Source organism: Eleutherodactylus coqui, chromosome 4 (genome assembly GCF_035609145.1).
Source record: "Eleutherodactylus coqui strain aEleCoq1 chromosome 4, aEleCoq1.hap1, whole genome shotgun sequence".
Classification (NCBI taxonomy): domain Eukaryota; kingdom Metazoa; phylum Chordata; class Amphibia; order Anura; family Eleutherodactylidae; genus Eleutherodactylus; species Eleutherodactylus coqui.
In genome coordinates, this window is record NC_089840.1 from 263,230,451 (window position 1) to 263,258,287 (window position 27,837).

Here is a 27,837-nt window from a genome sequence, read left to right on the forward strand (position 1 = left end):
GCCTAGGTTCACACAGGGCGGATTTGCTGCTGTTTTGCCGCGGTTTGCCGTTGCATATCCGCACCGCGGCAAAACTGCTGTGTTTGCAGTGCAATGCAGTGCAAATGTGTTTGGGCAAAAAGCTGTTCTCACAGGACTGATTTTTTCCGCACTGCCGCAGTGTGGAAATGCAGCTGCAGTGTGGTTTCACAAGACACAGCATGTCAATTCTTTTGACTTTTCCGCAGCGCTTTTTTGTCCATAGACCTCTATAGACACAGCAAAAGTAAAAAAGCACTGCAAAAAAAAATGCTTGCGGATTTTCCGCGCGGAAAATACGCAAGAAAATACACAAGACAAAAATAACCTTTGAAGCGGCAAAACCGCAACGGAAAAACCGCAAAAAAACGCCCTGTATGAACCACAATGTTATTTGCCTGAAGCCACCACCTGCTTTGATGCACTTCTGCAATGGGGCCTGTTATGCCAGGTATGGCCAAGCATCTGGTCTGCAAGTAGTAGTGTCTACCTTGCTAATAGCAGTACTGGCAGGTTCGAATCTGTACCCTTCTGTGGTCGCAGCCCCCAGATCTAAACCTGGAAGAGGGCCTGACCATCATCCAGGGGCCCCTTTAAACAGTATGAGGGTAATATTAGTCTTTGTATAACCACTATGATTAGGATGCAGCTCTGGAGTTGTAAGCATGCTTTACCTTCGTTGAGGGCCCAGTCAAGATCTTTTGCCCCTCCCGTATTAAAGCCCTAGCTACTCATTGGCACTATCATGTGAATCGCGAAAGATAAAACCAGTGGATAATGAGCCCTGTTGAAGAAAGTTATAGAAGCCTTCTATAACTTTCTTCAGCTACCCTCGCTATTCCCTGGGTTTTATCTTCCTTGATTCACTTCTGTAGTATGGCATTTGATGGAGTATGTAAGATTTTGTTTCTGTTGCTTGCCTCATTATGTGAACTCATAAGCTTTTCTTCAGTACCAATACTGATCTAGATTTGAATTGTATTCAGTCTAGGCAATAGATTTCCAACCAATATTTTTTTGTCTTTGGAAGGATAAGGAAAGTAAGGCCACACGAAGGCTGTAGGGAGGAAAGGGTGTGTAGACTTCCTTCCTCCAGGACCCATTCTGATGGTTTTATACCACATTCCACAAACATTTTAGATGGCCATAATAAGTGTTAAATGGAGTGAATACATCATTCATTAATTGAAATTCAGTAAAGGGAAGCACCAGTTGGATAATCAAAAAGAGAATAGTTGTTTTATTCCATTAATTGTAACCCCAAATGCGCCCTAGATGATTTCTTACTCCACCCATCCCTTGTCCCGCCCATGAGGAAGGAAACCTGTGTGTAAACGCCTACTAGGATTTTGATTATGAGTGGTTACCAGTGCAGAGTATGGTAATATAATGTTACAGACCATTAATGAGCAATTAATGTAATGAGAAAATGTCTTAATCTTTAATTGCTGGTCATTTTTTGGTTATTTTGTATATTATTGTGTATATTGTATATTATGTTGTCTCTTTATAAACCTCTTACTTGATAATATTCTTGTATATATATTTTCCTCAGGAAATATACCTTCTCAACATCAACACCGGTGACAAATCTGCCAGGGAATGACTAGCTGATATGCCTTTCTGTTACTACACTTGGCTTGTTTTTCTAGTCAAAATAAAAGAAAATCACAGGATTCTTAAAATAATAGCTGACAGCAGGTAGTTACTGAGAAATGTATGTCCCTGGCTCTTAACTTTGTAGCATCCATCCAGATGGCAGATTATAGTCTGAGATCTGCCGAATGGTGACAAATACATTGGTAATAGCACTCAGCTTGCCTAACTGTAAATGTGAATTCACTATTTCTTTTCTGTGTGATTGCAGAGCTGACATGTCAGATGAGAGGGGGCTCAGGGAGAGTCTGACAACGCTACTGCACAAATAAATGCCAGACACAAGGGTTGCTTGATCCGGTATTACTAACATCGTTTCTATCATCAATTCAAATTTAGCCACAATGTAGAGTCAATCTTGTTTTTCCATCATGCAAATAGAATTCTAGGGAATGAGCGTGGCCACGGTTAACAGGTGGCAGTCTATATACAAATCACTGGATGATGAGAATCTCACCAGGAACTCTTTTAAAGAAAAATCACAAGTACTTTGGCACTGACAAGTAGCGTAGTCGGTAAATAGAAAGGTTTTCATTTGTAGGTTTAAAGTAGAATTCCAGTAGAATGCAGAATTCAGCCAACCACCTCTAGGTGGTGCAGACTGTGGGGTATGTACAACATACCTTTTGTAGAGGCTGAAGTGAGGGAATGAAAATCATTGCCCTACACATATGCTGGTACAATGCGTCATGACCATTCCCCCGACTCACCTGTCACCTGGTGGCCATCCTACACACCAAGCTCTGTACTCCTCTGCATTCCTAAAGTCTGCCCAGAGGGCTCATGCATTCCTGCCCCCTCTCTCCCTAAACTTGTCCCACTCCAATCCCATTATTGTATCTGCTATATTATATATCCATCCCCGATCCCTTTCCTCCTCGGTCGGCATTGTAATGGCTTCATAGTTCTGCAGGTGAAATAGTTGTTTCCTGGCAAAATCATGCAGCCGCTTAGCTTAAAAACCGCAGTGGCTGCATGCCAGATTTTCTTTAGTGACTCTAGCACCTTGCTCCAGAAATACGGTAATGGTTAAAGACGCCATGGTAATGAATAAAGACACGAAAAATATGTGCTTGAGAAAGGAGCTATTGTACTTTACCTCTCGTTTCTATGTGTTTGTAACTGTGTGGTCTGTTTTCTAATAAACTGGACCTTATCCGAATCTTTTTGGACTGGACTTCTCCATCATCTTTTCATACCACCTTGTTACCTTGGATCTGAGAGGGGTGTCTGCAGGTATCCACCCAGAGCCCCTCTCCTAAATAAGTGTCACTTTAAGATCATACTACTGGTTGATTTGAACCCTGAGCGCAGGAGAACTTTTCTTTAACCATTACTCTTCTGATATCGGATAGCTCAGGATTCTCCTCACATTGCTCTCCTTTAGATATATTCAGGACAGGGTGTCTCTCCCACCATTGGCACGCTTTTTGCTCACTTGGACCTGAAGTGTAACAGCTAACCCTCCCAGGTTGTGCCATTTACGTCAGATGAGTCCTTTTCCTGTGTATTTACTTCCACAAACACTATCCCATACCTATTGGCAGAGGCGCTGCCATGATAACCGTTTTGTTGCTTGAAAAATACCTACTGCGTGCCCTCAGGGGTTGATATTAGAGACTATTCTAGGGGCACAACCTGAAGATTATCTGCTCAAAGTATATGCAGATGTAGATGACTGACAGCTGTCTACATTAATAGAGAGGCACTTCACTGAACTTTATGCTATTTGTATAGCATGGCTGTCCTCATTCACTTTGAATGACCAGTGCATTATGCAAATAGGCAAGCCATGCAATCTCTGTAGTGTGACTTGACAGTTACGGTATGTTGCTAGCTGCTACATCTGTACACCAATGAGTGTGTAAGTTAAAGCAGAGGCATTACTTGAAGCTTCTGGGCCCTGATGAAAGATGTGCTCTAGGGCCCTGCTCCTACCATGTACTATTTAGAATAGTGGTGTCTTCTATGTGGCATTTGGCCTTTATGGTGCTTTCCAGTTGCAGGACCTGGGTGTAAGAGCCTACCCGCTAGCGACTAGCGTTCAGCCACTCAATGAATTTATGAATGGCTGAGCGCTGTCTGTGATTGGCTGAGCGCTGTGACCTAATTACAGGCAGCTCTCAGCTGTCATTCAATGCCTGAGCGCTCCCTGTGATTGGCTGAGTGCTCAGCCAATGAGACCAGCGCTTTCTGGGGGCGGGGCTTTTTCAATCCCCGGCCTCTAGAAAACAGAAGACTACTGCCTGGGCCAGAGAGAAGAGCCGGACTGCACTTCTAGGTGAGTATAATTTTCTTTGTAAACGTTTTTTTACAGCTAGGGGTAATTTTCAGGGAAGGGCATATATTTTAAGCCCTTCCCCAAAAATCATCACTGCGGGGGTTGCCCGCAACCCACTGCTTTCAATGGGGCCACAGCAGTGCCAACCCCATTGAAAGCAATGGGATAGCATTGCGGACTTCTGCTACAGCTGTCACAGCTGTGGCAGAAGTCCGCGATGTACTCCCTATGTTTTCAATGGGGCTGGTGCTGCTGCCATAGGCCCCATTGAAAACAATGAGTGATATCACAGAGTTTTCTCTGCGCTGCAAGGCACTTGCTTTCGCATCGCTAGAAAAACTATCGCTATTGGGTAGGCATCCTTAGGCTAGGTCTATATGGAGACTTTTGGTTGTGACATGGGTCACATGGCCAAGTATAGCCCAGTGATATCGCAACCTAGTGGCTGTGAATGCAGTTGCCTTGTGGCTCACAAGTTTCTGCAAACCAGCATTAACAAAAAATATAAACCTACTGGCTTTCTTGTGATTTTTGTGTTGGGGCATCTTGCCATGGGGCTCTAGCATAAGGGTGGGTTTACATGGGACAGCTATTCTTCAAATAGTTGATAGAGCAAATGTAAGCAACAGTTGTTCCGTGTAAATATGGCCACTAACCGAAGAAGAATTTGCTCGTTGGGCACTTAATTTAAACTCACCTAAAAATAGTCACTAGTTCAGGGATAAGGTCCTGGAGTTTAATCGTACTGTAGATCCTTTGAGGGGGGGGGGGGAGGGGCGGATACTTCCAGACTTTTCCTTGGAAAAATAATCCCTGGTTGATTAATTACTGTCTGCTGTAAACAGATAAACATTGTGCTCAATGACTAGTCAACAACTTTGCCTGAAGGTGTCTGCTTGTTTAGCGTGCGCCCCTCACCGAACGCTGATTAGTTCCTGCCGTTTTTTGAACATTTTGCCTTCCCGCTTAACATTCATTGGTTTCCGAAAACATGTAAATACGTACAAGTGATTCTCAACTGAGCAGTTTCTGCTGGTCTTCGGATGAACATTTGCTGCTACGGTCTCATACTTCTTCTGATCTTCGAAGATACATTTGCCGCAGCACTGACTGTTCATTTAAACTAGTGAGAGACTGCAGCAGAGTATTTTGGCCCATGTAAATGCTCCCAATAATTTGTTCAGCAATCGTGAAATTGAACAACCAGTGAACAACAATCTCTATATGTAAAAGCGAACAAACAACTTCATTCATTCATACGTGATAGTTGGTCTAAAAGCCACCCTAAGACTCCACTACCCAGTTTAGCTTTAAAATGACCCGAGAGTCTTGGGACAAAATTCTGTCCCTGAGGGTGAATTCACACGAACGTATATCGGCTCGGTTTTCACGCCGAGCCAATATACGTCGTCCTCGTGTGCAGGGGGGGAAGGCTGGAAGAGCCAGGAGCAGGAACTGAGCTCCCGCCCCCTCTCTGCCTCCTCCCCGCCCCTCTGCACTATTTGCAATGGGGAGAGGCAGGGCGGGGCTAATTCTCAGAACTTAGCCCCGCCCCTGTCCCGCCTGCTCTCATTGCAAATAGTGCAGAGGGGCGGAGAGGAGGCAGAGAGGGGGCGGGAGCTCAGTTCCTGCTTCTGGCTCTTCCATCCTCCCCCCTGCGCACGAGAACAACGTATATCGGCTCGGCGTGAAAACCGAGCCGATATACGTTCGTGTGAATGCACCCTGAACTGGAGGGGGCAGGGGGAGTGGGTATATTATCTGCAGTTGTTCTTCTCTACCGCTGCTCTGATCCTCCAGTATTGGGTTCTGTTCAAGATGGATGTAGCAATTTTCTAAATACCCAGGGTACACTGTGCACTGATCTCTGATTGGCCAACACTGATCACATGAGCAGCTCTGAGCAATCAGAGAGCAGGTATAATTCTACCAATGCAGATCACGCAGTTTAAAGATTACATTGCCCATCTTGGTCGCCCGAAAACCAGTACCTGGAACCGGTGGATTGGAGGGATGGCAGACAAGGAACATCTGCATATAATATATTCCCACCCCCCCTATTCTGGTCCTGAGACAGAATTTTCACCAAAAACTGGAGGATTGCCTTAAGCCACATCTACCGTGTTTCCCCAAAAGTAAGACCCACCCCCTAAAATAAGCCCTACCCTGATTTCTGGTGGGTGGTTTGAAATATAAGCCCTACTCTTAAAAATAAACCCTACCTACACTATGTGAAAAAAAAACAATACTTACCTAGCAGGCGCCGTCCAGGTCCCTCCCGCTGGTCTCCACAGTTCCGGGAAGGCTTGCTTGCAGTTCTCAGCGCTGACAGAACATCACTTGTTCGTAACAGGGTTTGTAAACCTCGCCTCCTGCAAGCGATTGCTCTGATTGGTTCTCGAGCTCAGGGGCTCAGCCAATCACTGCAGGTGCTCGATAAACCAATAAAAGCCATTCATTGATAACCCTGTGCCTCTTTTGGGGGAAAAATTAATATAAGACAGGGTTTTATTTTGGGAAACAGTACTAGTGTCCAGGACTGACTATGACAACCGCACTATGTGTCTATCTTTTTACATTCTTCAGGGGCACCCTTAACGTCCCTTTACTGTTCAAAGACCCAGAGACAGGTTCATTTAGTATACAACCCCACTACTAGGCAATGCCTACTTGTAGAATTCTATAGGGTTCACCTATAGGGCACAGAACACTAGCATTACTATTCAAGACTACACAATGAAAGAGACTCATTATACAAACGCGGAATTCTATTCCGCGTTCCCCTATTTATGACGGATTATCCTCCCCACTGAATAAACGGAACCAAACCCCGCAGCACATTTATGGAAAGTTCCTGTTCTCGGCGACACACGTTTTTTCCATTTACGGCCGTCTGAATGAACAATTTCCTAGTCTTATTTATTCCTCCTAGTTTATACGACTTTGCTCGAAACAATTAGCCTGAGCTATTAGAAATTATATGGACGGTAATATATGACAAATCCAAATAAACATATTAGAGCGACAGGTTTAAACGATGTGGATAACCCAACGAGCCGGCATTGCAGGTGGCAATATCCTGTTTTTAAATTACATTTCAGCACATGAGCTTAATAAATCCTCCCGCGTTATACATTTCGCTTGTAGCGAGCAGCACTTTCGCCCATTACTTTATTTGACCTCATTACTGCTAATCATTATCACATTTTTAATAGCTGACACAGTGAGTGAAACAGTTAATTCGCTAGATCGGGCTGAAAGAGAGTCTGCCAGGTTATTGATGACAAATTAAAATTAATAAAGGAGATCTGTGTTGAGTTTGAGGGCCCTACAATGAACACAAGCATACAGATGATTGCGAGAGCCTCCTGGGGACGCTATGAAGAGTAATGTTTTTGGTGTACGTGTATTGTCTTGAAAGGAACGCTAAAACTGCCAAATCTCTGCTTTTGCCTGGAAGACTTCCTGAAATAGGAGCTTTATGCTGTTAGCCCTCATCACTTGTAATTTATCCCACTGAGAGTTATATCCTGTTCTGTACACCTTCGCTGGCTGCAGATATAACACTGCGCTTCCAAGGTTGTACGCTTTTATTTTCCTCTAAAAAGGAAAGTCACATAAATACAAACTTGGGGGGGTGTGGATTGTCGTCTATGTTGTGTAAATTGGCTTTGGATTACATTTCAAACAACTCGATGGCAAAAGCATCATGTATTTTAAATACGATATATGGCACATAAAGGCGAGATGGCTTCTACAAACAGATGTGAAATGTCTATTTGCCTAGGACAGGCTTTGATATCAGGAATTATTACCGATAGCAAGGATGTAGGAAGCGTTAGAGCCGTAGACGTAGGTATGTTGTCATGTACTGTTGGTTCAGGGAGGACAAAGGGGCAAATGCAATGGGGTACACATTATATGGCAGAGGAGGATTGGCCATAGGTTCTACAGCGAGAAATTCCGGTAGGCCGGGCACGTCATGGGCCGGTTTGGTCAGCACCTGGGCAGATGGCCGGACACACTACACTCTAACTGGCTCATTCCAACCGAATTACAGTTGACACAAAATGGAGCACTTGCTAAAAACCTCGCTCTCCCACTGGCTCAGGGAACAGCTGCAGGCTGGCTGCGGTGAAGGACCTGTAAGTAAAGAAGTGAAGGAAAGTTATGGACCAAAAGCGCAACTCTTCGAAGAAAAAGAGGATGTTGCAATGAGTGATTAATCCGGTTCTTCTTTATTAAATGATTAAAAACAGCCAATATTAATACGCTTTGGGTAGGCAGCCCCTTCTTCAGAAACGGCTGTTAAAAAGTGCAGAGTTTGTGGAAAGAGTAGTTTCCTGCCTCACTAGAAAGAACAGTGGATTGATTTGGGAACGCAATCCACTGTTCTTTCTAGTAAGGCAGGAAACTACTCTTTCCACAAACTCTGCACTTTTTAACAGCCGTTTCTGAAGAAGGGGCTGCATACCCAAAACATATTAATATTGGCTGTTTTTAATCATTAAGAGGAACCGGGTTACTCACTCAATGCAATTTTCCCTTTTTATTATAAGAGTTGCACCTTTAGTCCACAACTTTTAATATTTTCCTTCATTCTAATCACTATGCTCTGTTTTACATGGTTGGCGATTAGTGGCAAGGCAGCACCTTATCCTGTCTCTACACAGAAGATTAATTCTGTGACTTCTACTCCAATCATTTCACTCCTCACTGCAAAGGGTGTAGCAAGCACATGGTAAGGAGGAGAGGGGAATACCAGACCTCCATTCTTAGGACCGGTGGTAGTCTCAGCAGTAAGACCCCTATCACAAAGATAGATGATAAAAGTCAATTGTGGACAACCCCTTTAAGTTAGGGTGTCTACTTTTTGCAGCAGCCTAGTCTAAGTAGTACACAAATGTCCTGTGCTGGGAGGAGCAGGTGCAGCTGTCAAATGACAGATGGGCTCCTGCTACAAGGGCCAGAATTGGAGAATATCTATCTATCTATCTATCTATCTATCTATCTATCTATCTATCTATCTATCTGTCCTGTCTGTCTATGATTTGTGGTTTGAGTACTATTGTGCATTAATGTTTTTGCTGGTGTTTTTGGCAGTACCATAGAAGTACAACAACAGTGCTGACACCAGCACTATGGGTTCCATTTTCCTGCTTTGTTATAGAAGTCGGAACAACTGACTGGCCGAATAGAACTGTCATATGCTGGAACCAAACAGTGCTGAATGGACCCCATTGACTTTAATTGGGACTGATTGATTTCTAGCTGGGTAGCTGGCATTTAACATGACAAACTAATATTGCATATGGCCGCCTGTTCGTGGGTATTGCGTTTTCCCGCAGTGGATTTTCGCTGGGGGAGAATGCTAAAGTCACTGCGATTTTCGGTGATAGGTTAATGATAGGTTCATTGCCAAAAATCGCGGCATGCCACAATTTTTATACGCGACAGTAAATCACGTCGATTTTTCACTTGTGTACAACGGGCTGCGCTTTCTATAGTTGTCCTATGGAAAGCTTTCATTGCATTACCTGCGTGCAGTTTATTGCCGTGGATAACGCAATGATATTTCACCTGTGGACAGGAGGCCTTAATTATTGTAATATTTATTAAATTAAAGCAAACAATAATATATAAAATATATTTATATTTATTGTTAGAGTGCAGGAACAGAATGGCGTGCAGAGGGCTACAGACAGGGATTCTGGACTGTAAAAGGGTTAACACCTGATGGGCATGGCAGGAACTGGATAAAAGAAGCTGATCCTGCCACACTAAAAGAGGAAGTGATAGCTCAGTGGAGCTAGAAGGGCTGCTAGGGTGAGATCCACTTTGGACCAGTGAGGTCCAGTGCATACCAGTTCTGGGACCGTCACATGTCTGACGTCTGGAGGACGCCCTCCAGACACCCTGGGCGGGGTAGTGATGGTGGCCCTGGGGTTTGTGAACCCTAAATTATGGACTGTGTTTATGCTGTACGTTTGCTGTGTTGCTGTGAATAGAAGCTGGCAGGCACCAGTTTTAACCCTTTCCAATCCAATTTGTATCCTGGTTTTGCTAGGGGCCTTACTCTTTTTTTTGCCATTAACAATGGCGCTATCTGCTGGCTAAAGCCAGTACTGCATGAGGTGACATGCTGGATAGGCTCCGACAGCAGAGAGGCTGGCAATATACAGTAAGAGAATTCCAACATCGGAGTGGTACAGCCTTAAATCATAATGTCTTCGGACATCAGACAGTGGATTGGAAAGGGTTAAAGAAGTCCAAGTCTCCTGGAGCCATTTATGCATGTTCTGTGTCCATTCCGCTTCGAGATATATATATTCATTTATCTATATAAATATAGATATATATATGTCTATATATCTATATATATGTGTGTGTGTGTATATATATATATCTATATATATGTGTGTATGTATATATATATATATATATATGTGTGTGTAGATATGTGTATATATACATATATATTATAGTCAGTAATAATATAAAATAAATGTATATATATATAAATTTATTTTATATTATTGTTGACTTTAATATATATATGTATATATACACACACACATATATATATATATATATATAAAGTCAACAATAATATAAAATAAATTTATATATATACATATATATATAAATTTATTTTATAGATTATTGTTGCCTTTTTTCAATTAATACAATAAGCACTACAAAAAAATGATATATTTATACAATTTATTGTAGTGCTTATTATATTAATTGATTAAAAGTCAACAATAATATATAAAATAAATTAATATATATGTATATATAAATTTATTTTAGATTATTGTTGACTTTAATATATATATATATATATATGTGCGTGTGTTTATATATACATATATACATTATATAAATTTATTTTATATATCATTGTTGACTTTTATTCAATTAATATAATAAGCACTGCAATAAATTTTATATATATATATATATATATATATATATACACACATACACATATGCGCTCACACTGGTGTCACCTAGTCAGCTGCGTTTATAATTTCCTCTGACAGGATTCTTTAGATATATGTATTTATCTTTTTATTTCAGGTTTCTTTTATAAAGGGGATAATAATTAATAGAAGCTGGTCTAAGGGGACCATGAGAGCTTTGTGTAAGGAGCCATTTGTCTTCTGGCTCTACACTTTATAGCCAGAGACTAGCTGAATAAATATATGTATATCATTTGAATTAAGACAGAAGGCTATAGACCCCTAGGAGACCATATGTAGATTGCAACCATTATACTTTTTTAATGTGTGGCTGTCATGTCAACATAAAACCTCTCTGATCTATTTCACGCGTTTATATGAGCATTTTTGAAATCCACTGACTATTAAAATGATAATTACAGTAATGGAGGTGAAATAATGTTCCAAGTTCATGTTTCCAAATTAGTTTGTTTTATTATGCCTCCTCCCTGCAATACATGAATAGTACAAGCCAAACCGTGGTAGTTCAGATACTTAAGAAACCCTTTAAAAGGGTTGTCCAGGGTTAGAAAAATATGGATGCTTTCTTCCAAAGACAGCGCCACCCTTGTTCATGGGGTTATGTGTGGTAATGCAGCCGAGTTCCACTGAAGTGAATGGGAGCTGGGCTGCAATAACAAACACAATGTATGGACAAGGGTGGTGCTGTGTTTGAAAGAAATAAGACATGCTTTTCTAACCCTGGAAAACCCCTTTAAAAAGCATTTCCCCTTACAGGGGTTCTCTACTTTTGGCAACTCTCTACTTGAAAATAAGCTGATCACAAATTGTTCTGCTACTGGAACCCCTAACGATCTGTTGAGAAAACTTAGCAGTTTCTCTACAGCATCCCCAGAGGAGAAATTATGCATTACACAATGCCATTGAAATCTGTTGGCTATTTGTGTAATGCAGAACAAATCAGGTCCTCCAGGGCAAGAGCTGTTCTCCACTCTGACCAAGAGATGGTGATCCTGAACAGAGGACCACCCTCTATTAACTGCAACGTATATGAAAATAAATATTCTAAACCAGATAACTCATTTGAGCAAAAAAAAAAAAGTCACCATTACCCACCAAGCCTGGAGTCGTCCTTTTTTCATAATTTTCAGTCAAACTGCTATAATTCTTTTCAGCTCTTGATTAGTTCTATCTGTTCTTAGATGACAAGCATTATGACTGCCATTAGAGCTTCCAAAGGGGTAGTCATCTAAGGTAGTAGAGTTCTGCCTGGTTATGGAGCCATACAGGAATGGGTATGGGACATTGGACCTATTTCTATATATTAGGAAATTGCATGGATTGCAATTTCCTAAAATTATTCTCTATTCAAATTGCTTTCAATAGCAGATACTAGTGTTCACATTCCTGTGGTGCACTGCCAACTGACACTATTACTGGCCTGCTATAGACAGAATACAGGCTGCCATAAATAACAACTCATATTCTGCAGGGAATTCAACCTTGATCCTCCCTACTCTCCAAGCTTAGAGTGTATCTAACTGTTCAGATGGCTTTTGAGAATAAGCTACTGTGGTTGTACATAAATAATAACACTATTTCTGGCCATTATGCGACTTGCATCTTGCATTCATCGCATTTTTCCCCCTTTCATAGATGTTCCAGCCATGAGGCAGACTGAGCCTCCTGCCTCAGGCAGCACCTCCTAGGAGGGCAGGGCAGCAGGTGGAAAAAAAGGAGAGCACCTGTATGCTGTTTAGCTCTTAACTGAATCAGGTCCTGTGAGTGGCGGAGCTCGCAGTGTAACTAGGATGTGTGGTGGGCAGTGGAGCTGAAGGGCCTGTGATGATGTTATGAGTGGCAGAGCTCGCAGTGTAACTAGGATGTGTGGTGGGCAGTGGAGCTGAAGGGCCTGTGATGATGTCATGAGTGGCAGAGCTCGCAGTGTAACTAGGATGTGTGGTGGGCAGTGGAGCTGAAGGGCCTGTGATGATGTTATGAGTGGCAGAGCTCGCAATGTAACTAGGATGTGTGGTGGGCAGTGGAGCTGAAGGGCCTGTGATGATGTTATGAGTGGCAGAGCTCGCAGTGTAACTAGGATGTGTGGTGCGCAGTGGAGCTGAAAGGCCTGTGATGATGTCTCGAGGGGTGGAGCTCAGCAGTGGGGACTGAAGGTCCAGTAATGATGGAAATTAGGTGAGATCTTATTGCCAGGCAAATGCTGAGACTTGTAGTTTTCTTCTCTTATACCTTCTGAGATCCTGTAATAACAGCCTGGATGTGCTGTAAATTGAAGTTCTGTTACATCCCCTCTCTGTAATGTTTTCTAATATCACATAGTAACAATATGGGCATGCTGTATGTGGTGCAGAGTGCTAAGGCAACAGAAATGCAGTCCTAAGTTCTCGCTCATGCCCTGAAGGTTGCAAGTTCAATCCATACAAGGTTCAGGTAGCCGGCTCAAGGTTGACTCAGCCTTCCATCCTTCCGAGGTCGGTAAAATGAGTACCCAGCTTGGTGGGGGGTAATAAATAAATACATTACCTTAAAGCGCTGGGGAATAAGTTGGCGCTATACAAATAATAAGATTTATTTATTTTTATTATGTTATATCCATAATGTCCTGAACTGGACATGCTTCCTTGGGGTATGTTCGCAGGTGCTAAATATGCTGCAGTTTTCTGCAGTGGAAGACCTGCAGCATATTACAGAAATGGCAAAGTGCATGGGATTTTGAGAAATCCCTTCACATGTTGCTAAACAAATCTGCAGTGTAAACTTACCTCTGGTGTGGATTTTAAATCCTCAGCATGTGAATTTTTGCAGATTTTCAGTATGGATTGCATCTCTTTAAATGACGAGGTAGAATCTGCATCACAATCCCTCCTAAAATCCACATTACATAAGATTCACACTGCACACACAAAATTTGCGCACGCAATAAGTAGTGAATAGAGCCCCTTAATTTCAATGGGTTCACTCACATAAGCATATTTTGCATGTTTCGTTCATGAAAAAAATACGCACTGTGCTCTATTTTATTGCGCATTTGCACAGGGAAAGAGCACATATTGAACAAATAATTTTTTTTTCTGGGGGGGAGGGGGGGGGGGGGGGAGAAAGGCTTGGCATACCCTTGCCCCCACTGCAGGCTATGTGAGTCAGTGCTTTTCTCCGTCCTCCTTCCTATCCTCTCATTTCCATAGACTTCTATGGGCAGCATTGGTCATCACTCTACTCTATTTCTCTATTACTCTATTTTTAATCACGGACACAGCACAGAACACATGAAAGTCACCATATTAAAAGGCAACTTCAAGTCACAAAGCCATAGAAGAATTTGGGATTACAAGTTTATAACAACTTTTGACACTTTCAACAGAGGGTTAAAGGGGTTGTCCCGAGGCAGCAAGTGGGTCTATACACTTCTGCATGGCCATAATAATGCACTTTGTAATGTACATTGTGCATTAATTATGAGCCATACAGAAGTTATAAAAAGTTTTATACTTACCTGCTCCGTTGCTGGCGTCCTCGTCTCCATGGTGCCGACTAATTTACGCCCTCCGATGGCCAAATTAGCCGCGCTTGCGCAGTCCGGGTCTTCTTCTTTTCTGAATGGGGCTCCGTGTAGCTCCGTGTAGCTCCGCCCCGTCACGTGCCGATTCCAGCCAATCAGGAGTCTGGAATCGGCAATGGACCGCACAGAAGCCCTGCGGTCCATGGAGACAGAGGATCCCGGCGGCCATCTTCAGCAGGTGAGTATGAAGACGCCGGACCGCCGGGATTCAGGTAAGCGCTGTGCGGGTGGTTTTTTTAACCCCTGCATCGGGGTTGTCTCGCGCCGAACGGGGGGGGGGGGGGGGGGTTAAAAAAAAACAAAAAACGTTTCGGCGCGGGACAACCCCTTTAAATTCTTCAAGAGGATTCATGCGTGACTTGGAAGTATGAGAAATTTATAGCACATATAACACTCTGAAGTAGTGTTAGGGGGTCACCAGGCCAGAGACCATAAAACCTTCACGCCTTTATCAGTCCACTATTTAAGTATGTATTTATTTCTCTACTCATCCTGTTGTGGTTTTCTTTTAAGTGCAAACTAATCACATCTATGTCTATATCTGTGCCTTGTCATAAATACATGTGTATATATGCATGCCTCTTCGGATCTATTTCATTATGCCTGAGGAAGTACTCTGAGAGGTTCGCAAGCTAGCTATTATTACATCATGTATTTTTGTTAGCCATTAAAAGGTATCATATCTACAAGATTACGTTGTTTCTCTTGCTGAGAATAATCACATTCTACTCTATTTCTTGTTCTTCATCTTGCTATTTCTTTAAGGCCCCCTGCACTTGGCCGTATTTGTATTGCGTCCACCCCCGGGTTCCGCAGCAAATGCCTTCCATAGCATGCTATGGGGAAATGCTTTTTCCTGCCAAAGAGTAAAAATCAATTGCGATTTTCTGCTTGCGGGGAAAAAAACGCAGCATGCTCTATTTTTGTGCGGGCTATGCACGGGTGGCTTGCATTGAAGGTTGTGGGACCCCCGTCATCGCCTGGCGACGGCGTGGGTAAATCTCTACTGCATATGTGTGACGACCAGCACATCTGCAGCACAGCAGAAAAATAGAATGACAGGTATGCAGGGGTCATCGGCCAGGCACAGGGTCGGATTCTGATGCAGGATCCCACATCCGGAATCCAAACGGTCGTGTGTAGGCGGCTTTACTAGAGATGGACTTCACTTGACAACAGGCAGTGGACAGAAAATTAGAAGGACGGGAGACCTCTAGTGGGCAGCACTTCAGAGCCTTTTTTCAGCACACTTTAGGTAAAATGATTTGCACTTTTGCTAGTTATCACATTGGCTATTACATAACCAGTTATATTAGTGATTACCTAAAGAAATACCTTAGAAATATATCACCCAGAGACATCATCGGACCCGGGCCATGGACAGGCAATGGTAACCGCTAATAGGTGTATTGGGCGACGGGTCAGCAGTGCAATCTGGGAACTGTAGTTCATTCAGGAATATTGACGCACAAAACCAGAATTCACAATGAAAAGAAGCGGCGCGTGTCAGGAAGGGAAAAAACCTTCAAAATATCATAAAAGTTAGTTATTTATCTATATTGCAGGACGACATATGTGAATAGAGCATGATAGGCATTTCTTATCTCCCGGAAGACCCATTTGGAAACTGGATTATTGTTATAGCAATCAGAACATTTTGAGGAACTGTCCTTTAAGCAATGGCCTCACCCTTTCATTGTCAGCGTTCTGACAATTTTTAAAATATAGTCTGTAAATTTTAAGATATCCTCAGCTAGTTTGTCATAAATGTCATCCATGTTCCTCCCCTCACCCCCTGCTGGTATCATCAAACGGCTGTGTTCCATCACTTCCCAATTAGTTTGCATTTGGAGACTTTTTTTTCCACTCGCGAATTCTGAGGCCAAGCGACTATCATTAGTCATTAACTTCCCATCTCAACGAGAAATCTTAATATTCCTATGCAAATGTAAATCTGCGGCATGATGAATGTGTTACATTTCAAAGCAGCAAACTATGACGGTGAAGTATGGTTGAGGTATTTAGTGACTTCATTTCCTATCTCTGTTGTAAATAATGCATACACTATGTAGTGGCTGTCAAAATATGATTAAACCATTAGCCGCATAGTTTTCGGAGTTAAGGATGTATTCAGCATGTTTGGCGTAATAACTCATTCCTAAATGCGGAAGGCCATTATAAAATATCCCTTATTCAATGAATATTGCGAGATGACATAATGATTTTGCTTAAAACCAAGTTAAATGAGGAGTAAAATTAAACAATATTGTAGGAATTGTGTTTGACTAATTTTGTGTCACATTATATTAGCTAACCTTTCACAACGTGTATTAATGACAAATAGTTGTAGTCTGTCAGTACTTTATTCAATTGTGTGAGTCCCCTTAAGTCATTAGCTTTTAAAAGATTCATTTTATTTGCAGATTGTGTCGCCCATGGCGTTTTATGACATCCTCTTTTTTTTGTTGTTCATAATGACTTTTCAATGAGTTAACATGCATTTTTAAAACGACTTACAAATCCTCTCGGTGTCGTTTAGTCTAGAATGTATAGCTAGCTGACCGCACTTTTTTGTGAGAAAATAAGTAAAACTGGATGATAGACTTTGTTTCGTATTTCAGCAGACAAATTGTCCCTTGAAAGTTTTAAAGGAGTATTCCCATTTTTAGTAAGAATATGCTATAAATGTATTCTACCTCTGAGACTCTGCTCATCCCATAACTTTCTCCTCCCTTTTCTTTTTCTCTTCTTTTCTCTCCTTCCTTCTTTTCTCCTCCCAGCCCATCTTCTCTCTTCCCCTCTCCTCCTTTTCTTTTCTTCCCCTCCCCTCTTCTCCTCTCCTCCCCTATTTCAGTCTCTCCTGTATCCCCCTGTTCTCTCCTCCTGTTTCTTCTACTCCCTTCTTCACTCTTTTCCTCGCCTCTTCTTCCCTCTCCTCTCTCCACCTACCCTCCCTTCTTTTCTCGTTTCTTCCCTTCCTCTCTTCTCTCCTCCTTTCCTCTTTCTCTTCTCCTCCTCTCCTTCCTTCCTTTCTCTTCTCCACCCCTCTTCTCTCTTCCCCTCTCCTCCCTTCCCGTCTTCACTTCTTCCCTCCCCTCTTCTCCTCTCCTCTCCTCCCCTCTTTCAGTCTCTCCTGTATCCCCCTGTTCTCCCTTTCTTCTCCTCCCTTCTTCACTCTTTTCCTCGCCTCTTCTTCCCTCCTCTCTTCTCCTCTCCTCCCCTCTTTCAGTCTCTCCTGTATCCCCCTGTTCTCCCTTTCTTCTCCTCCCTTCTTCACTCTTTTCCTCGCCTCTTCTTCCCTCTCCTCTCTCCACCTATCCTCTCTTCTTTTGTCGTTGATTCCCTTCCTCTCTTCTCTCCTCCTGTCCTCTTTCTGTTCTCCTCCTCTCCTTTCTTCTTTTCTCCCCCTCTTCTCTTTTCCCCTCTCCTCCTTTTCTTCTCCTCCCTTCCCCTCTTCACTCCTTCCCTCCCCTCCTCTCTACTCCAGCCTTTCCTTTTCTTCTCACCCCCTCCTTTCTTCACTCCTTTCCTCTCCTCTTCTCCCTTCCCCTCTCTCCCCATGTCCTTCCTTTTCTTCTCTTATCCTCCCCTCCGCTCTATACTCCTCTCCTCTCCTAATTTTGAGTCATAACTTCTCTTTTATCTCCCCATTTCATTCCCATAGCTTATTTCAGGGGTGTATTTTTTAGAATGAGTGCATAAAAAATTAGCTTTTAATTCAGGATTTACTGGTAGATAAATGAACAGCACTGGGAATTTAATAACTGCCCTCAGCTCCATGTATGTACCGCACAGGCCTAAGGGCCTTAAATTAACAACCTTCAAATAAATTGGGTGCATGCATGTAAAAATACCTAAAATCTCAGAATTGGCAATTGAATTTGTCCTCTGTCCATTACAAATAATAATCATCAATCCGTTAAAACAGTAACAAGCTCTTAGCCTGCAGTTATCATTAGACTATGTGTCAACCAGACGGCGGTGTAAAACTCAAGATCGGAGACTTCCATTTGCTTTCGACTATGAGCTGAAGACTTCCTTTTATTAAAAAATAGATGTATTCTTTTTTCCATCGTTGGATCTCAGGAATTATTACTCTAAGTCATGTGTAATGTTCTTGGAATAATGTTTACATTTTGGTCGGAGAATCACTGGTTGACCTTTAGAAAGAACCATTCTAACCCCATCACAGTGATACTTCGTCTTTGCTGATCATATGAGAGGATTTAAGAGGCTGTGAAATATAACAGTCTTTAAAACCATGTACAAAGTAATAAAACTGATGAGGTATGAAACAAACATCATGTCGCTGGATCTGCACCTTTTTTCTAAAATGTCCTCAATATGATTAGGATTTTACAGGCTTTACAGCGGTGGCTTTTATATATATTTTCACTGGTGCTCACCATAATAACATGGCAATATCTTCTGTTCAATTAAATGAAGAAATAGTGAATTCATAATAGAAACAGGCAGAGTTCTAAGAGAGACTCGTTCATGAGATTTGATGGCTTATCAACCCCGATTCGGATATCCAAAGGAGTTATTCCTGTAATAACTTTATATAAGGGAATTGTTATCTGAGCAACTCCATATTAAAATAGGCTTGTAAAGTAGCTCAAAGGGGATGAGTTTATGAACTTTCATTCTCAAACCACAGTAGTAACATGTTACAATTTGTGGCGGTGGCCACCGTCTTATCTTACCTGGCCGTGTTTTGGCTTCCAGTCAACCTCCCACTAGTACCCAAAGGGCTCTCAAGTGCTTGTGCCTGCTGTCTTAATGGGCCAGGGCTTATCCTGCAAATCTGTATCACTCCATACCTGTCCATCTCTGCCTATATCTAGCATCCTCCCCTAAGAAAGATGCCTAAACGTTGGTTCTCTAGTACTGGTGATACAAGTGTTTAGCATCTGTTCTGATTTCCTGGGCCAGGTTCTGATTTTGGTTTCTCCTGGCTACTTTGCTTTCTCCATCCCTAACCTCGGCTATGTTTATTGGACTCCTTCCTCCTCCAGCTGTCTGCACTGACTCAAACTATGTATCATATTGCCCGTTTCTGCCAGCCTTGTTCTCTTGCCTGACTCCTGTACTGAAGTTTATGCTGACTTCCCTGACCTTGGCTATGTCTCCAAGATTCGGCTCTGTTCATACGCTCAGTTACTGCATAGCTTCTGTTCATACAGTTACTGCATCCCACATTCAGTTACTCCATAGCCTCTGTTCACACAGTTACTGCATCTCATGCTCAGTTACTGCATAGCTTCTGTTCATACAGTTACTGCATCACACATTCAGTTACTCCATAGCCTCTGTTCATACAGTTACTGCATCACACACTCAGTTACTCCATAGCCTCTGTTCATACAGTTACTGCATCCCACATTCAGTTACTCCATGGCCTCTGTTCACACAGTTACTGTATCTCATGCTCAGTTATTGCATAGCCTCTGTTCACACAGTTACTGCATCCTGGTCTATTTGTAGTGTCAGCTTCCACATAGCCAAACTAGGATGTGGCACAGAGGATCCGCAGATGTTTGCTGATGTAATGCTTTTGAAACCTGTTTTCATGTAAAGAGTGTGTATAGTTTGCAACCAATATGTGCACTTTTATTAATCTAATGCATTTATAATGAAGTAATGTTAACATCATTCCAATGATGGCAATCGCATCCCCCTGAGCTAGTGAAACACCTGAAACAGGTTGTTTCTAACAGCTTATGGTTTGGGTGCTGTGACTGGGACCTGATTGATTAAGGGCAGTATAATGTCATCAGAGTGGCAGCCACCCGTAGCGCTGGCAGGGAAAGTTTGTTGTAGTAACAAACTTTCCAAGCATTTACGTGCTATAACAGCCCCTCTTCTCTCCTTGCTATCCTGTCAGTGTGAGGGCGAAGCAGAGAGAAGCTGGAAATATTGTGAAACACCCCATTACCCCAAATTAATCTTTTTTTCAATTACAATGACCTATACTAACTATTTAGCTAGTATAGGTGTTTGTACCGTGTAGGGTTTATTTTTAATAATTTATCTAGGGTATGTTCACACGTAGCGCATTTTGGTGTGCATTTGTTTCAAAATACATGACAAAATCTGCACCATTTGGTGCAGATTTTGATGCTTTTTTAAAATATAGATCTGTGGCTGATTTCACCCTTTCAGTTGAAGGGGTGAAGTCTGCTGTGAATCCACACAAAAATCCACACAAATGATGTAATGGAGTTTGACGCAGATTTTGTGGAAAGTCTACACCAATTCTGCTACGTGGGAACGTACCCTTACATTAATTTATTACATCAGTTAATTGACCATTTTGAATAATTTTTCTAAAATTTGATATTTTTTTAAATTAATATAAGCAGATCCTGTTGGTCTACTTTTACCACCTAAATAAAGTCGAACATGTGATGAAAAAACAATGCCGGACTGCTTGGATGTTTATAGCCTTTACAAGGATAATCGTTGCGGAATAAGTTGGGGTTCTACGAATAAAGATTATTATTATTAAAGTGACATATACCAGATTTCCAAAATGTGGCCTGGTCATGAAAAAGGTTATCCCACTTCAAGCTATTTTGCTGCAGCTCTGTACATTGTGCAGTGGTCAGGGTTGGTACTGCAGGTTGTATCCTATTGAAGTGAATGAGACTCAACCTGCAGTACCAACCTGGGCAACTGCATAATGTACGGAGCTGCAGCAAAACAGCTCAAAGTGGGAAAACCACATAAGGCGTAAACAGGCTGGGTCTTGAAGGGTTTAAAAATCTTGTTCTGTTTTTCTGTCTAAAGTCCCTTCAAGATAATCATTTTCAAACAATCCCCATGTATTCCGTTCCTGAGGTCATGTGTCCATTTCTTCTCTCTATTCTTACTGTTTAAAGCTTGATAAGAAGAGGGGGCAGATAGAAGGGAGCATCACATCGCAGAAACAGACAGGGATTATTTGTAGTCGGTAATCATGGAAATTCGTAGGGGCTGTAAACATAAAATGTTTTATTTTTAAAGAAGTCTTTTTGTATTTTTTATTTTACTAGTGTAATTCAAAGTGTGAATAGAGCTGTATACAAATCTTTGTAAGTATAAGTCATGATCAGTTTTATCAAAACTGCAGATATTTTTCGGGATGATAACAGGGTAGACTCTGGGGTGTACTGTATGTGGACTCTTGGGCATAGATCAAACAAAGGGCCACTATTACTCTGATAGTGTACCTCAATGTTGACTTGACAAGTATAGAGCAATGATATTGGCCTCAAAGATTGCCATAGGCTTCTGAGTCTAGTGGGCCCTGGCATCTACCCAGAGTTGCCATGGGTGGTAGGCACTATTTACATTTTTTCTCCATGTAGCAGAAAGTCTACTTTTGTCAAAATTTTTGGGCAGAACAAATAAGTTATATACCAGCTTTTGGTTATCCTTTGAACCAATTTTCCCTTGTAGCAATGGCACGATTATACTGTATGAAGCAAAAGGGGTTCTCCCATCTTCGACATTTACGGCTTACCACAGGTTATGCCATAAATATCTGATAGATTGCACTTCTGGAACCTGCATCTACCTCCAGAATGGTCCCCCGACCCATGTCCCATCTGGTTAGGCAGTAATCAGAGTAAATCAAGAGTTGGTTGTGTATGTGTGTGATTCCCCATAAACTTCTATGGTAGTTACGGCTCAGTCTTTTCCTAACTCCCATAGAAGTGACTGGAGAGATTGTGGCCCCCTCCACATTCACTCTGTGCCCGAATGTTTTGGTCAGGGGCTGTTTCATCAGGCAGGGTTGACGCTTGGGTGGTTCCTCATTCTAAAGATAGCTATGACCCTCAGAAGTCCCATATATCCTGTGGATTTGCCACAGATGTTTTTAGATGGGAATACCCCTTTAAGCTTATGTAGATCTATTAATAAATGGTTTATGCTAGCACTAGAGGTGAGCGAACGTACTCTGTTCGGGTGTTTTTGCACTCAAGCACCGCTTTTTCCGAGTAACTGACTACTTGGACGAAAAGATTCGGGGGGCGGCGTGGTGGAGCAGGGGGAAGCAGTGGGGAACAGGGGGGAGCTCTTTCTCTCTTCCCCCCCACACTCCCCCCCCCCCCGCTCACCCCCGGCGCCCCCTGAATCTTTTCGTCCGAGTAGTCAGTTACTCGGAAAAAGCGGTGCTCGAGTGCAAAAACACCCGAACTGAGTACGTTCGCTCATCTCTAGTTAGCACCATTGATTTGCAGCGCTGGGGTGCAGGGTTCAAATCCCTCCAAGGACAGCATCTGCATGGAGTTTTTATGTTCTCCCAATATTTGTGTCTGTTTCCTCTAGGTACTCCAGTTTTCTCTTAAGCTCTAAAACCATAGGTGAATATGGATTGTGGGCTCCAATAGAGCCAGAACCCCATCCCAACTGATGTAAAGTAAGTAATACTCATTGTACAACTAAAATTCCAATACAAATAGTTGCATCTTCTGATTGTCACCTTCCAAAACACCCGAGCGCTGGCTATTTTTTTGTATTCAACTGATGTAAAGTGCTATATAATATGCATGCGATAAATAAAGATGATTCTTCTTATTATTGACTAATCATCTACTTTCATTGCTTAACGAACTCTACATAATTTACAGCATACCCAACCTCGCCTTCGTTATTGAAGCCCATTTCCGCTGTACAGATTGTTTTTCATTTTGTCTCTGCATTCATCTAAAAAACAATAGATAACGGAAGTGTTTATAAAGCACATTTCACTTTTATATATAAAACCAATTATTATGGTAGAAATAAAGGTTTTGCATTGTGTTGTACGGCTTTATTTCTGCGCGGCTGTTTTTGTTGCATCTCGTTGCATACAAGATCACATTCATAAAGGTCTCCTGTGCACGGCTGTATAGTGAAGTTATTATTAAACAAAGAATATTTATTGGTTAAGCTTACCAACAAACTATGGATTCTTCTATGGTTCTCCAAGGGCATACAAGACTGTAAAAGATAAGATTCAATGTAGCTACAGCATCTTATTACAGACAAGATCACAGATCAATCATATGAGGCTCTATGTCAACAGAATGAAATATCCAAACTCTCAGCCAAAGCAAAGGAGCTATCTATGAGTAGCCTACAGTCAACTCTTTGTGTCTGCTCGTGGTCTAAACTTCTGATTGTGCATTGTGAGGTTATAAATTGATTTTCAATTTAAAAAAAAAGAATTTTCAAAATCGGGACCCTTTAAGCAATTCGTAATTGGCAGATTTTTGGAATGTAGAAGCATATAGCATAGATTAGCATGTCCATGTCATAGGTTTGGAGTAGTGAAACAAGAAAAGCCTATACTTTTAGATTTCTACTCATACATATTTGTCAATAAGCAGAGGCTTTAAATTAGGGTCGAGCAGAGGTAGCATTCACATTCTGGCTTGGTGTCTGAGGGGGCCCAATGACCCCTATGCCACATAAGAAGTCACCAAATAGAACATGATAGGAGGCCCTCCTGCTGATTTTTATCAATTGTGGCCCATGAGCCTAAAGATAGACCTTTGTCAAAAAAAGTTAAAACAGGAAGAAAGAAGACCTAAGGCTTTGGTCACATGTAGCTTCTTAGATGTGGATTGAAATGTCGATTCTGAAACAGAATCCATGTCCTTTTAACATCCCTTTCCATTCAATGGGAATCTGGGCCATAGTTTAATATTGATATCTTGATATCTTAATTGATATCTTAAAGGGGTTGTCCCGCGCCGAAACGGGTTTTTTTTTTTTTCAATAGCCCCCCCGTTCGGCGCGAGACAAACCCGATGCAGGGGTTTAAAAAAAACAAACGGATAGTACTTACCCGAATCCCCGCGCTCCGGTGACTTTTTACTTACCTTGCGAAGATGGCCGCCGGGATCTTCACCCTCGGTGGACCGCAGGTCTTCTGTGCGGTCCATTGCCGATTCCAGCCTCCTGATTGGCTGGAATCGGCACACGTGACGGGGCGGAGCTACGAGGAGCCGCTCTCTGGCACGAGCGGCCCCATTCAGAAGGGAGAAGACCGGACTGCGCAAGCGCGTCTAATCGGGCGATTAGACGCTGAAAATTATACGGCACCATGGAGACGGGGACGCTAGCAACGGAACAGGTAAGTGAATAACTTCTGTATGGCTCATAATTAATGCACGATGTATATTACAAAGTGCATTAATATGGCCATACAGCAGTGTATACCCCAACTTTGTTTCGCGGGACAACCCCTTTAATTCTTGATGCAGTTTCCATGCCGAAACCACATTGGGCGACACACGTGGATTCACTCCGCTGAATAGTCCGAAATCCGCATGCAGATCCATGGCAAATGAAAATCCAAGGCAGAAATCTAAGGCTCAGTCCTTGATATTTGCCGTGGATTAAAGGGGAACTTACAGTTGGCGTATCTAAGGGGAAATAGTAATGATGTCCTAAATACAAAACACCCCAGTCACTGTTTTTCTCCAAGATCTATAGCCTATGGGTAGCTTGATGATGTTCATATATAAGACTGTTGACTTATCTTGTCAAAACTGTCCAGATCTGATGGCAGTGGCTTTATGATTGTGAGTCATAGCCATGGATATCTAAAGCTGGCCATACAATAAGATAAGAGTCATCTCAACCAGCTTATTTTAGTGGGATTAGCCGATTATGAAATATGTATGTGGACCTGTAGAATTTTCCCCCATGGCACATGCTGTGGGAGAAGAAGGATCGGGCTTGCTGGATTTTAACATACCTGATCCTTTGTGTCCTGTATTTACCAATGAAGCAGCATTTACTTTTATCAGTATGGCCATTACAATTGAGAAACCAAAATTGATTTTATTCTTGATCTTCGGCTTTGTTAACACTGACCAATTTTATCATTACAATTGCTCAGAAACGAGCGAATCAAGATGGTACAGTAATTAGCGAGTGCATACTGTTTATGCATTAATTAAAGTTGATAGCAAAGTAGTATGAACCTAAGCTCCCCATGTTGGCTGTGGTAGGCAGCTAGACTTTATCATTTCACCTAATGGCTGCTTGAAACAAGAGATTTGGTGCTTGCCATCAGAAAAACCAAATCCCATAAAGATGTTGTCAGAACATCGTCAGTTCAGCAGACTCCGATGACTTCCAGTTATCTGTACAGCTCCATGCTAACATTATGAAGTCAGTGCCAGACCTTGATTTGCGCCTGCCAGCCCATGCACACTGTCAGCTGGCACTGGATGCCATGGGAGAAACATCTCCCTTCTTTTAAAGTACTGATGAGTTGGTTAGAATAGCAGACAGCCCAACCAGCCTATCAGTGGACTTGGCTATGCATTTATTCTGGCTTCTCTTTCCTGAGGTTGCTGATAATACTTTTGTGTTTGGCCACTCTGCAGTTTGGTGTACTGCTTAGTGAGTAGGCACCTCTGTTTGTATACTTTGACTTCAAACTTCTCCTGCTTTCCATGCTCCTAGAATCTTACCTGTCCCTCTCTGTGCTAAGACTTCCGTTTAAACTCCAGTCTCTCTTTAAAACATCTTGTGACCACTAGTTAGTCCTCCAGGAGCTAAAAGTGGGGTTGCCCTTGTCGGGGTGGGTGCTCTTTTTCTCTGTAGAACTCACTAGGTCCATTTAGAGTTAGGATATCGGTGCTGCCTTGATTTCTTCCTACACTAGTTTCTTGTCTAGCTCCACTTCTATACTCTCTACACTCTATATTTCCTTCCGTTATTTACACTGTTCATTCCAAATGGACATGACAGATGTATTATAAAATGAATAAGCATTGAATGTTGGAAAACAACATGGTGTGAAAAAAGTGGACATTCGCATTTACATAACCACAATGCGGAAACTAAATAAGGTGTAGCTATAACAGACTTTAAAAAAAAAAATTTATCCTTGGATACAAGTTGCTATTTTTGGATTCTGATTTTCAGCAATGTGCATAGATAGGGCTTTACTAAGATGAAAAATCAAATTATTTAGAAAGTACTTTGGTTATTGTGTTGACTATTCAGGCAAATGTGGTAGTAAAGGGCTTTTTTTTCTAAATCAGTAATTACATTGACTACATGGGGTCTGATTTCACTTGTGCGTGACCCATATCGCCCTCCCCAAGACTGCATCACGTTAACAAGAAAGAAACAAAATGAAACCTTCAGCATAAGTTTTATTACTTTAGATCTTATTACATTCTTTGAACTAATTAGACACGGCCTTTGCCAAATAAACAATGCAGCATTAATTGCTTGTCTCCATTGCATTATTTTGAAGATTGATGAGGCAAATGTACACACATAACCTTTATGATAATGTCCAATCGAGAACCTATGATTGTGTCACCAATTATTTAGAAACAATAGTGTAATGTATTCCTATTTGACTACAGTTTGATGTCAATTAACTTTTTCCTATTTGCAGGACTTCTAGGCCGAGGCCGGAGGTGGTGGACATATTCATGAAGGGATATTTGTTTTTCTGTTAGGGGTGAACAAATGGTAATCGTGACGATTGTTAATTATCGTTACTTCTTTTTCTTGAAACTGTGTATAGAGTTCGTTAAGTAAATAGCCATACAAAAGTAGATGGGGCACAAAGCTGGGAGGGCATGACCCTGGCTCCACCCACTTCCCCCGATGCAGGGCATGTTTTTGTCTAACATTCATTTTTACCTGAACCCAGATTCATAGTAGACTTTCAGTTTTAGCTTTAATCTCAGCCAATAGTAAATATATAGAATTAATGTAGGCAAAAAGTGGTTTTAGGTGCAATCCCTTTTCTTAAAGAGGCATGAGACGTGTTTTTAAGCTCGACTCATCTGTTTTCATTAAGAATTAATTCAGTATATAATAATAGACGCGTTTCGGGGCCGTTGTGTCCCTTCCTCAGTATTTTAGCCAGCACTGGCGTGTTCTCTTTGCAGAGGAGTGGAGGACACTCCATTGCAAAGAGAACACACCAGGTTTCAGACAATATGCATATAATGTATATAGCTGTATAGGCTTCTAGATCATTGTCATACCAGGATGTATATTTCTATTAATGAGGTTTCAAACAGATAATTATTTGTTTATATACGCACAATGGCTCATTCTTAAAGGGATACAACATGGATTCTTCAATCTGCTGATTGGTGGAGGCCCCCACTGATGAAAAATGTATACTCAGATAGATCACAAATATTAAATACCAGAAAACACCTTCTAATTTGTATAAAGAAATAAAGTTTGTATTACAATTAAATAAAATAATGGTATGTTTTCTATTTTTTTGTGGAGTTATATTACTATTTGGTTAGTTTTAGGAAATTCCATATCACTATATATACTTCATGAAGCATCCTAATATCTTGCATTTC